The sequence below is a fragment of the Lynx canadensis genome, chromosome C2 (assembly GCF_007474595.2).
Source record: "Lynx canadensis isolate LIC74 chromosome C2, mLynCan4.pri.v2, whole genome shotgun sequence".
Taxonomy (NCBI): Eukaryota; Metazoa; Chordata; class Mammalia; order Carnivora; family Felidae; genus Lynx; species Lynx canadensis.
Genome location: NC_044311.2, coordinates 39152664 through 39166151, shown reverse-complemented (window position 1 = coordinate 39166151; position 13488 = coordinate 39152664).

Below are 13488 nucleotides of genomic sequence, written 5' to 3'. Positions count from 1 at the left end.
AATGGCCCTACTGGTCATATACCCAAGAATACAAAAACACTAATTCAAAGGGATACATCCACCCCTGTGTTTATAGCAGCATGATTTACAATAGCCAAATTACGGAAGCAACCTAAGTGTCCATTAATATATGAGTTGATAAATAAGATGTGATATGGAACATTATTCAGCCATAAAAAGAACAAAATCTCACCATTTGCAATGACATGGATGGAGCTAGAGAGTATAATGCTAAGTGAAATAAGTCAGAGAAAGGAAAATTGCCATATGATTTCACTCATATGTGGAATCTAAGAAAGGAAACAAAAGAGCAAAGGGGAAAAAAGAGAGAGAGAGAGAGGCAAAGCAAGAAACAGATTGTTAACTAGAGAACAAACAGATGGTTACCAGAGAGGAGGTGGGTGGGGGGATGGGTGAAATAGGTGATAAGACTTAAGGAGTGTACTTGTGATGAGCAATGGGTGATTAAAATGTAAATTAAAAAGAAAAATGCCATTGTGAAAAAAAAGAAATAATTCCTTTTTTTTTAATGTTTATTTATTTTTGAGAGAGAGAGAGAGAGAATCAGAGACAGAGCACAAACTGGGTAGGGGCAGAGAAAGAGGGAGACAGAATCTGAAGCAGGCTCCAGGCTCTGAGCTGTCAGCACAGAGACTGATGTGGGGCTTGAACTCAGGAGCTGTGGGATTATGACCTGAGCCGAAGTCAGAAGCCCAACCAACTCAGCCACCTAGGAGCCCCAAGAAAGAATTTTTTTTTAAGTAAGGATTTAATTGTCATTTTCCATTACAGAGATTTGTAGTAGGGAAGCCATGATGAGGAAGACCACGGTTAGCAGATAAACACCAGGCTACATTATGACTAGTATCATAATCCTAGTGCTCTTGTTTGGGTCCAGCCAGAGATGGGATCAAAGGCTCATTCCCTTCAAAGCTGCATAATACTGACATCCAGTTGCGTAACTTTACACAACTTAAAGCAATTTACCCTGGGGGGATGCTCCTTCAGAAAGGAATAACTGTGAACTGAGATAGTGAAAAATATTTACATAGATAAGACTTAGCTGAACAGGAAGAAAACCTGGCATGGATACTTGCATTGAGAGTCAGGGTGAAAGTAAGAAAGCAAGGGAAAGGATTGAGTTGGAGAAGGATTTGAAAATGGGCACGTCTGGCAGAGACAATATAAGCAAAGGCAAGGCTTTGGGAAATGCACCTAGTACATGTCAGAAACCAATTTATAGCAAAGAGTATAGTGTGAGGAGATTTAAAAGACAATTTTTGTAAATAATCTTAGACCAATGATAAAAGACCTGGAATGACAGTCAAGTTCAACTGGATTTCAAACTTCAAGCAATATACAGTTACTGTGAGCTCTCAAGCCAAAGAAAGCCACAATAAAAGCAATGTTTTAGATAGATTAATCTGGCAGAAGTGTGTGGTGTGATTTGAATTGGGGGTAAACAAAACCTGGGAAAGTAGTGACATGTCTATAACAACAATGAGTCAGTTGAGGTTTTGTAACCATTGGATTAAGAAACCAGAGACACTTTAAAGAAGAGTAAACAAGACTCCAGGGCTAATTCAGTAAAATAGATAATGGAGAGGAAGAAAATGAATAGTGACTTGATGCATCCCTTAGTAACTGGGAGAAAGGTGTGCCCCCAAATACAGGGAAAGTGGGAGGATGGGGAAAAGCTCCAGATGAGACAGAGGCTTGATTGGGGATATCCAAATTTGAGCTGATAGTGGGACATACATGTGAAAGTATTCTATAGGCATCTGGAAAGATGAATCTGGACCCAGAGTATACAGTGAAACCAACAGTAAAGTAAGGTGAAGAGTTTCATGAGTGGTTTGTGGAATTCATCATCTTAACAGTATAGAACTCCTTATATAGGCCAGTAGTTTAAGTGGTCATTGAAATAAATTGCTTCCTCCCTCCCTTCCTCCCTTCCTCCCTTCTTTCCTTTCTTCCACAAATAAACATTTTCTTTCATCATGAATGACCTGTTACATTTACTCTGAATCAATGACATTCTAATCCCATCCCCATTAAGAAGGTTGACAAGTGAGAGTCACTTCAGAATATCTAGGGAATGTGTGCTCTCCTCTTCTATGTTAGAAATTATATGTCGAAAAGTCAAGGGATTTTTCATATCACGGGAAATATCAGTGTGAGTCTATCTCCACAGTTTGATTGCACATTCCAACCTTTTGAAAATACCTGTTATCAAACCTAGTCTTAAAATGCTATTGCATCTAGATTCAATGTTGCATTAAACCCCCTTATAAAAAATCCCCTGCCATCATCTTTGTTATAACTGTCAATATTACTCAGCTTCCATTATCCATGATATGATTAAGTTCCATTGAGTCTATTCCAACTCTCTTACATAGTTATTCATGGTGTTTCTGCTAAGTCTCAAACTCAGATAAGTATGAGACCACGTAACAATTCAAAACGCTGTCAAAAAAAAGTGAATCGAAAAGACATTAACGTAATGTCTTAATCGTTCAAAAATGAGTGGTGGTAGCTTCAGATAGGCAAGTCAACTACCTTTTTAGTATTCTTTCCCACAGTATCAAATAACTCATTTTCTTTATCCTGTGCCATGATCTAAAGATCTTACCATAGCTTTGTTAACTTTGTTTGTGCCTTTGTTAATAAAATAACTATTTTTAATACCTCATTAGTTGGCTGATATTAGCTAGAATGCTTTCCGCTGCAAATAAACATCTAATTAAGCTAGTTCAGATAAAGATATGTATTGGCCCATATACCTGGAATTCCAGGGGAAGGCATAGTATAGTTTTAGAACAAGCCAATAACTCTGGTCCTTTTTCTCCATAATTCCCTCCACCGAGTCCTCCACTGTGAATTAATTTCATCCTAAGATTAGCTTCTGCATGACCAAAAAGGAGCTGTGTCAATTCTGAGCTTTTTATCTGCATCACCATGATGACCAGAGAAAGACAGACTATCTTTTTTGATTGGCTCTTTTTTAACCGCAAGGAAATTTCTTTCCCTGAAACCCTCAGCAAACCTGTCTTCACATCTCACTAGCACAAACTGTCACATCACATTCCCATTTCTAAAGCCATCACTGGCCAAAGAAGAGGGATTATCTTAGGTCAATGACACCAATCCCTAGAGCTGGGAAAAATGTCTTTTTACCTGAAGCCCATTGGTTGGAAGGGGCAAAGAGATATAGCAACAAAAAAAAAATGAGGGGAATTGTTAGAAAGGAAAAAGGAAGAAATGAATGCTGTGGTAGAGTTTGTTGGTTTGCCACTAGACACTACTTTGGTTTTTTAAGTGAGGATTTTTGGGATGGGGTAAAGGAGAAAATGGAAAAGAACCCATTTGACAGTTCTTGTGGTTATCCACTCTTCCCAATTGCCTTAATTTTTCTCTTTTCATATTTCTCAAGATACTTTGCCTGTCATTGCTCTCCATTTATGTGCTTAATTACAAGTTTAATTTCTCAATGAGATTAGTGACTAGGATCCATTATACTGGGACTACTTCTTCCTAGTAATTTTTTCATGTAGGTATTTTTCTTTCTTCAGAAAGAATAATATTTGGAAATATTTTTGGAAATATTAGTCAAATTCCTAATATTTGGAGGGAAAATTAATCAAGACATGAAAGCTTTCTGAGTATCATTTCTAATTCTTTTCCAGGGATGGGAGTATGTGTGGTATTTTAAAAATAGCATCAGTTTATCTAAGGAGATCTCACATTATCACAGCAAGAGTAAAAGGAAAAACTTAAAAACACAATATACTTGAGACTGGTTGGATTTACTCTTTCCTCTGTCTCCTGTATATTGCTCCTGAAAAGGGTGTAGTTTCATCTATTGCCTTCTAAGGGCCTCCAAGCCCTGGGAACATGACGCCAATGGGCATTCCTCCTTATTCTGCCGCTGGTGGGAAGAATAAATCCCTTGGCCCCAGTAGGAAGGTACGGCAATTACTCCCCATATCAATCCTGCAAAATAAATATTATTCATTTAACTTATTCCCAAGAAAACCAAGGCCCTGAGAAGTTAAATCTCACCAAGTTACCACAGAATGATTGGTAGAGTCAAATTCAAATAGTGTTTTCTGATTCAAGGACTGTGTTACTTCCAATGTGTCAAATGACTTCTCAATTCTAAATGCCATCCAACATTCTTTTTAAATTAATAAACTTCATTTTTTACAATTTTAGATTCATAGCAAAGCTGAGCAGAAGCTGAATGAAAAGTACAGAGTTCCCATATGCACCCTACATGCATAGCCTTCCTCACTATCAGTACCCCCAATCAGAGTGCTATACTTGTTGCAGGCGATTCACTCTTGGTGTTGTACATTCTATGAGTTTAGACACTGATGTAATATAAGTACCCACCATTGTAGTATCATACAGAATAGTTTCACTACTCTAAAAATCCCCTGTGCCCTACCTATTCATCCTTACTGCCCCCCTACCCCGGCAATCACTGATTGTTTTATTGTCTCCATAATTTTGCCTTTTCCAGAATGTCAGATAGCTGGAATAGTATCATATGTAGCCTTTTCAAATTGTCTTCTTTCACTTAGCAATATGCTTTTTTAGGCTCCTTGGTGGCTTTTCATTGCTTTATTGCTCATTTCTTTTTAGTACTAGATGATATTCCATTGCCTGGATGTACCACAGTTTATGTATTCATTCACCTACTGAAAGACATCTTGGTCGCTTCCAAGTTTTGGCAAATGTGAATAAAGTTACTATAAACATCCATGTGCAGGCTTTTATGTGGATGTAAATTTTCGATCCAACCTCACCACACAAATCCCGTAGAAGTACAATTGTCACAAAGATTTACTGCAGCCTTGTCCTCTGAGTGGAGTTTCCCAGGCACATTAAGAATTCTCTAAATAAAAAAAATTTTTTTAGAAATATAGATTAGCAGTTAGTATTTTATGAGAATTTATATATCCTGGTATTGTGAAAATTCCATTTGAAGAATATTAGATTAATTTCAATTAATTTCTATCAATCTTCAATTGATAGAATGAAAGTCTCAATGCCAAATAAAAATGACAAAGAGGAATTATTTACTGGGAAGTACATATTTGTATACCAACCATTCTTGGTGTATATTTTAGAGTAAACATATAGAAAAAGGAGAAGGCTGTATAAGCAAACACAGAACCTTATCCTCAGAGGTCTCAGATCCTGTGCTTTCATGCAGCAAGTGAAGGGTGTGATGTCTGTAGCACTAGAGAGCAAAATAATTAATTCCATATCATAAATTACACTGAGGGCTTAATGCCCAGTAGGGGCTGAGACAATCATGTTAAAACAAGGACACATAGAATAAATTCCATTTTCAGTACAATTTTAGGATTTCAAATCAATTTGAATTTGATGAATTATGTTTAACGCAAATTTTTATTTATAGAGTTCATGCTATTTTAGATCATTCTTTTTATTATAACTGTTAAAGATAGAGAGAAGAATGGTTTATAGGAAAAGAAGTAATTAATCAAGTCCTTACAACCAATAATTTCAATGTTGTCATGGAGACTGTGTAGCTTTGCAAGCCAACCGAGAGGGATCCAGTGTGAAAGTTGAGTCTGGGGGAAAAGCAAGTAGGGGGGGAAGAGAATTGCCTCTACTTTAATGTGAAACACAAACTTGACAATGACAGAAGTAACCTCACTTAGAACAGAGATCAATCAGGTAACTCACGTTCCTGCAAGGACCAGGAAGGTAACAGGTAGGGACCGAATAAAACCAGAAAACCAGTGCCCAATCTAAGGTAGCAGCTACTACTCAGCTCCAGACGATTGTTGCCATGTACGAATGAGGAGCCAGTGTGGTTACATTTTATTACGTGGTGAATTGTCTTTTCAACTCCTTTGCCCATTTTTAAATTCAGAGGCTTGTTTTCTTATGAACTATTGAGAACTTTATATATATGTTCTGGGTGTCAGTACTTTATCAGATGTGTGTTGTGCAGATATTTCCTCCAAGCTTATGGCTTGTCTTTTCACTTTCTTGACATGACTTTTGAAGACAAAAATTTTTGCATTTGATGAAGTGCAGTTTATCAGTCTGCTCTTTCAGGGACCATACTCCTATGTTATATAGGAGTCCTCCCTTATCCACAGGGGCTATGTTCCAAGACCCCCATGAGATGCCTGAAATGGGGATTGCATCAAACCCTATGTATATAACCATGTTTTTTCCTATGTATACATACATACCTAGGATAAAGTTTAATAAGTAAATTAGGCACAGTAAGAGATTAACAACAATAATAAAATAGAACAATTATAACAATTTATTTTTAACCTACGTTATGTGAATCTGGTCTATCTCTCTAAATATCTTAATGTGCTATATTCACTCTTCTTCTTGTGATGATGTGAGATGATAAAATGCCCAACTGATGAGACAAAGTGAGGTGAATGATGCAGGTATTGTGACCTACTATTGACTTTCTGATGATGTATCAGAAAGAGGAGTATCTGCTTCTGGACCATGGTTGACAGTGGGTAACTGAAATCTCAGAAAGCAAAACCACAGATGGGGGGTGGGCACTACTGTATCTAGAAGCCCTTTCCCTAACCTAAGATGAGAAAGATTTTTTTTTATGCATTCTTCTAGAAGTTTTAGAGTTTTAAAGTTTATTCTTAAAACTCTATTTAAGGTTAATTTTATTATATTTTATGGTTATGAATCAAGTCTTTTTTTCTGCATGTAGTTTCTAACTATTCCAGTAACATTTGTTGAAAAGACTATTTTTTTCTCCACTGAATCACCTTGGCAATTTGTGAGCAATCAGTTGTCCAGACTTTTGCTACCAAGAAAATAGCTAATGTACTTTTCCTATTTCTCCTATGAAGTACAACTAAAATTTCTGAACATTATATATAAAATAAACATAAGAAGATTCTGAAAGATGGAGAGAAAAAGGCAGACTGGCTGGGGAATTTGGGACCTGAAGGATGGCCAAGTATTGGGTTCTGTGGGTTTTATTTTTGTCTCGGATATCCCAGACTTGGAGCTGAAGAAGCCAATGATCCATAAATGCCAATGGATGCAGACAATAAAAAGGCCCAACAAAAGCCTGCTCCCTCTAGCCAAAGGGCCAGGAAAAGAACAACTTCGAAAACAGGACCCTTTAGACAATTATTATACTCTCGCCAAACATCACAGAAAAAAGCAAGGCCCCATCCACATCCATGCCAGCCAAGGATGAGTGGGAAGCCTAGAAGTCTAGCCTTGTGAGGATATAATGAGGTGTTCCAACTCTCTCTGGCCATAGTGTCAAAGAAGGCAAAGTAGGAAGCAAAAACCTCCATACTAGAACAAACATCCATGTCTTGCATTGTTTCTAGCAAATCTGCTGTGAACCTTATCTTTATTTATCTATAGTGTGTTTTTGTATTTTTTTTTCTTTTCTCCATCTGCTTTTAAGATTATCCTTTTGTCATTCTTTCTAGGTAATTTAATTAAAATGTACCTTTGTATAGTTTTCTTCATGTTTCTTGTGCATGGAGTCCATTGCTTCTTGAATCTGTGGAGTTTAAAATTTCAACAAGTCTGAAATTTTTTCAGCCATTATTTATTCAAGTATTTTTCTCTACCTGCCTTCATTCATAGACTCCAATTACAAACATTCTAGGATGCTTGAACTTTTCCCAGACCTCAATGATGCTCTTTTCTATTCCTTTCTCCCATGGTGGTTCATTTTGGATAAATTGTACTTATGTCTTCAAGTGTACTCATCTTTTTTTTTTTTTTTTCCCCCTTCAGTGTCTTATCTTCTGTTTAACCTATTCAGTATATTTTAAGGTCTCAGTCATTCTGGCTCTCAACTTCAGAAGTTTAATTTGGGTCTCTTAAAATTATTCTTTTTAGCTTTTTGAACATATGGAATGTAGTTTAATAACTGTATTAATGTATTTATCTTAACCCAATTCTGAGTCAGCTTTCTTTGATTTTTTCTTCATCATTATGAGTCCTATATTCCAGCCTCTTTGAATGCCTGGTAATCCTTTTATATCAGACATTGTTGATTTTATATTATTGAGGGCTGCATATTTTTGTATAAATATTCTTAAGCTTTCCTTTTCAATACAGCTAAGTTACTTGGGAAAATTTTAATCTTTTTGAATTTTTTTTAAGATTTGCTATGTAGAACTAGAGTAGCATTTAGTTTAGAGCTAATTAACTATTGTCCACTACCATGACCCTTTTGAGCCCTCTACTCAACGCCCTGTGAATTGTGAGATTCTTCCAGTGTGGTTGATGCAATCAGGCCTTGTTGGCACTGTATGAATGTTCTATTACCTCTAATCATTTTTTGGATAGCTCTTTCCTTGAACTCATACATAGTTTCCTCACATGCATGGATTTATTAAGACTCTCCTGAATCCTAGAAGGGGACCCTCTGCAGATTTCTGAGGTTTTCTCATTGTGTAGGTCTCTCTTTTCAGCACCCATCCTTGTGAACCCTACTTGTTATCATAATCTCTTTGGACACCCCGAAGCATCTCCTTAACTCAGGGAGCCCATTGTCCTCTGCCTTAGTTTCTCTTCCCAGCACCACAGCCTGGAGACTCTATCAGGCACTAAAACAGGCAATAACAGGGCTAACTTCATGTGTTCTCTGTTTTCCCATCTTTTAAGTATCACTATCTTTCATTGCCTGATGTCCAGGGCCTTAAAGATTATTTTATCATATATTTTGTCTTGTTTCCTTGTTTGTTTCCTGAAAAAGAATAAATTCAATCTCTGTTATTCTCTCATGGCCAAAAGAAGAAGTCTGGTGAGAACCTGAAGAAAACTAGATTTGGAAATTATACAGTCAGAAGAGAAAGGAATTTTTCTGTGGGATTTGGCCTTCCATTAGACACCACTAAGTTTCCTGGTCTCCCTAACCCCTACCTTCACTGACTCCCAGAATGCCTCAGCCTTAGGGAAATGTACCATTAGGAAAAAAGTGATAGATAATGGACCTGGATCCTATGCTTCTGTATAAGAACTGAGTTTTTCTGAAAAGTCAGTGGAGATTCAACCAGCACAGTTTCAAGAGAAGCTTGGAACTAAGGATAGAGACTTGAGATTATGACCTGACATTGCTCTCTGAAGATTTGAGGTTTTTTTGTTTTAATTTTTTAATGTTTATTCATTTTGAGAGAGACAGCAAGCAGGAGAGGGGCAGAGAGAGAGAGAGAGGGAGACAGAGAGTCTCAAGCAGGACTGCACTGTCAGTGCAGAGCCAGATGCAGGACTCGAACTCACAAACCATGAGAACATGACCTGAGACAGTATCAAAAGTCAGATTAACCAGATATGCTACCCAGCCATCCCAAGACCTGGGTTTTTTAATGTATTTTCACACCAGATCTGAGAAGTGCATGTGATCTGAAGGTGCAAATTCTTCTAAGGGGAGAACTCAAGAGGAACATATGCCCAAGTCTCCCCTTTCCTTACATATTGTAGAATAAGCACTCTTAATTGCATTATTTAATTCCCTCCAGAATAGGGTATACATACTAAATTCATAAATATCAGGAGAAAAAAACTGTAGTGAAAGCCACAAGTTACCAAAGTTAGACTTATTTGTTTAGTCTGAGATTGCTGAAACTTGACCTTTAGAGTGCAATGTTTTCTGGCTGTGCAAAAGCAAGTTTGCTCTTAGAGCAAAACAATTCAAGAAATGACCATTGCAGAAAAAATGATTTTCAGGGTACAATATAGGCCAACTTACAGCACATTTTTAATGCTGTGTTACCAAAACCTGACATTCAAGTTGAAGTTCTAGTGCAAAAGTTAATGCTTGTGATGGACCAGTTTCTTTGCCTTCTTCTAAACATTACCCCACCTTCTCTTTCAGAGAAACTCCTCCTGTTTAAATGAACAAATATCTTATATCTTCATGAAGTTCATTCCTCAGGAAGACAGCCAAAAATGAAGAGAAAAGAAGGAAAACTGTACACTTACATTACCTTGACTCCCATGATGTGAAAGACAGCAGTAAACTTCATTAGAAAACCATGATGTCCTGGGGCCTCTGGATGGCTCAGTCGGTTAAGCGTCCGACTTTGGCTTGGGTCATGATCTTGCTGTTTGTGAGCTTGAGCCCCACGTCGGACTCTGTGCTGACAGCTCAGAGCCTGGAGCCTACTTCAGATTCTGTGTCTCCCTCTCTTTATGCCCCTCCCCCACTCTGTCTCTGTCTCTGTCTCTGTCTCTGTCTCCGTCTCTCTCTGTCTCAAGAATAAATAAACATTAAAAAAAAAATAAGGAAAAGAAAACCATGAGGTCCTAACACTAATATTCAGGCTTAGCTGCAGATATCTTATTTTTTCATATAATGTAGTTTAAGTCTTTCAGATGTATAGAGACGATTTAAAATAATTCTTCCTTCATTAACCAAAAAAAAAAAAAAACCAAAAAAACCTCTGTTAGAAATCTGGTGTAATAAATAGCTGCAAATCACTTCTTTCCTTCTCAAAAACTCTATTCATCTCCCTTTAAATCTGGGAGATTGGCAACAGCTGTGAAACAATTATCTGTAACAGATGGCTGAACACTTTCTCAGAGAGCATAAAGGTGTCTGACATGCCCCAGGACCCTTTACGTTTTGAGCACATAATCCCCTGTCCTGTACTAATATTGGACCCCAAACTAGATGATAAGTCTTGATTTCCTAACCTCACTGAAACATAGATATAATAAGTAAGTACTTTAAGTCCCCCACTTACAAGGGGTGGGTAGATACTGCTTCTGATAGGACTAGAAAGACCTTCAGTCTGCTCCAGAACAAGGCACCATATATAATCTCCTCGCTTCTAGAACCACATACTGCTCTTAGCTCCAATTCTACAGTTGCAGTCTATGCTCCTAGTCATTTATCCAACAGATATTTATTGTGCATCTGCTATGTGCTAGGCATTGTGTTAGATGATAGAGACACAAAGGAGAACGAGTCAGAAAAGGCCTGGGAAGGGAGTGAATCCAGGCACTGGAAAACAGAAACAGCAGAAGGTACAAACAAATAGGTAAGTATAGAAATAAGATAATTTCAGAAAAATAAGCCCTTCAAAGGAGACAAAACAGTTATAAAAGAGTGATCTGAGTGTCGTGTGGAGGTTTCTTTAAGTAGAGTGGTAAGGGAAAGCCTCTGTGTGGTGACGTTTAGGCTGAGATAGAATTCAAGCCATACAAGGAGCCCAGGTAAGACCACTCTCCCGATTAAAAGAGCAGGAAGGGCAAGGTAAGGCCCTATAAGACCCAAGCCAAGCCCTTAGTCCTTTTCTGGATCTTTGTCTCCTGGACGTCAAGTCTTATGAACACTGACTTTCTGACCTGCCCTACTATGACACACCTGTTCTACCCCCAAACTCCTCCCATGGTAATGCAAGCCCTGAGGATTCCCAGCTCTAACAGAAAAGTCACCATCCCAGGCCAACCTTCTGCTACTGACCAACACTTTATCAAACACATTAGCTTTATCTTACAAGTCTATGTAGAAAAGATCTTTGTATGTCTTCCCAGCCAGGAGTTAGACCTGTACTCAAAGCACACTTACAAGAAGAAGAAGAGACAAAAAATGGGGAGAAACTGATGTTTTTCAGTCCCTGGATTCACTCCCTTCCTAAAGCCTGGCCACATTCATGTTGTTGGACTATGAGACACTAATATATCATATCATATCATATCATATCATATCATATCATAATAAAATAGAATATGATATAACATAAATCTATTTTTACATAAGGTAGCTTGAGTTACTCTGTTACTTACAGTCAAAGAATACTAACCATAACACTCTCTCCACTTTCCCTCTATCCTGCAAGTGTTTCTCTTTAATGCCAGCTATGACCTATGTACCCAGTGATTTAATATAATGGTAAGTGACCACATTTGGTCAGCTTTCCCATGCACTTTCTTCCTGATGGTAGAGAAGTTTCAATAGACACTCTGTTATTTCTTAAATGCTAGTGGTTTGTACTGTTTTCGAGTATCTAACCTTCAAATTGCCCAGCTGGTATTTATATCATATTTTTCACTTGATGGCTGTACCCTTTGATAATATAATGTGTTCATTTTCCTAGTCCTGTCATGTTTTCATGTTTTTCTTAATATTCACTTTGACATTAGAGTCTTATTTTTCCCCTATAAATATTTTAACAAGCATTCTTATAATATTTGCCTTCATATCATTGAAAGTTTCTAAGTGAGTTCTATTGGAGCAAAATACCCATGCTATATTCTTTGATCAGTAATAATATGTAAAAGAAATGTCACAGCTTCCTTCCCACTTGTTAATTTAAGTTCAGTATATTTGTAGGTATTATAGACTATATCAATTTTAATCACATGTGTAAATATAGTGAAAACAAAATTAGGAATAGATGATAAAACTGCAGGAAAAGGGATACTAGAAACTATTAAAAAAAAAAAACTTAGAATCTGTTTCTGGTAAGGCCAAGGTCTCTTAAGGACACAAATTCTCTTTTTATGATAGCCATTATCATTCCTCCTCATAATGAACAATTTCAACAGAAGAAAAAGTTGTTGGAAACAAACAATTGTTAGAAAGATTCAGATTTTTAAGTCACTTCCAATCTTAGTATAAATGAATGATTCTTACCCTTTCTAAGATGATTTTAGTAATCCATCTACAATCACTTAATTATGCCAATACATATTCTTAATTAAAAAAATTAACCTTATTTAAACAAGTGATATCTAATGGAAACTTCAATGTCAAGTGTATAAAGAAAGACATTGAAGATGTGATGTGTTCATATTTTAGGGTTTGGAGCTCATAATAGGTGTGTAATGGAATAATCTAGTAATCTAATATATATATCTAAGTGGGATTGTGTAGACCAGCTCATTAGTCATTTATTTTATTCCCTTTCAAATGTCCCTCAACAGACTGAGCTGAGATCTTGGCAGTCATTTATGCAAGTGGGAATGAAAAAATGAATGACTGAAATGTATAGTACATAGATGATAAAAAGCGCCAGGGAGAAAAATAAACCAAGGAAAGGGCATAGTCATATTCTATGAATCATTTCCACAGGGAAACGTTAATGCTCTATTTCAAATGTGAATATAATTTTATTTTACAAATATTTGAGATAAATTTGATGAGAACCTTAGTGAGTTTAGGATCTAATAGAATAAACAGCTATTTAGAGACTTAGAATAATGTGCAAAGGAAACACTATTTTATAATGCTTTAAAAACACTTCCTATAAGTAAAGAAGACTTACAAATTCTAGAGAATTGAACTTATTTAGCAACAAGATCATCCTCCGCATCATCTGCATCATCACCATGTTCCCCCTCAACAAAGAACACATCACACATATACACAAATGTGTATGAAAGCAAATACTTTTCACTTAGGCACTAAAATCAATCACAGGAAAGTATGGAAAAATATGTCTAAGAAGAACTTTATCCCTTGGTCTTACTTTCTGC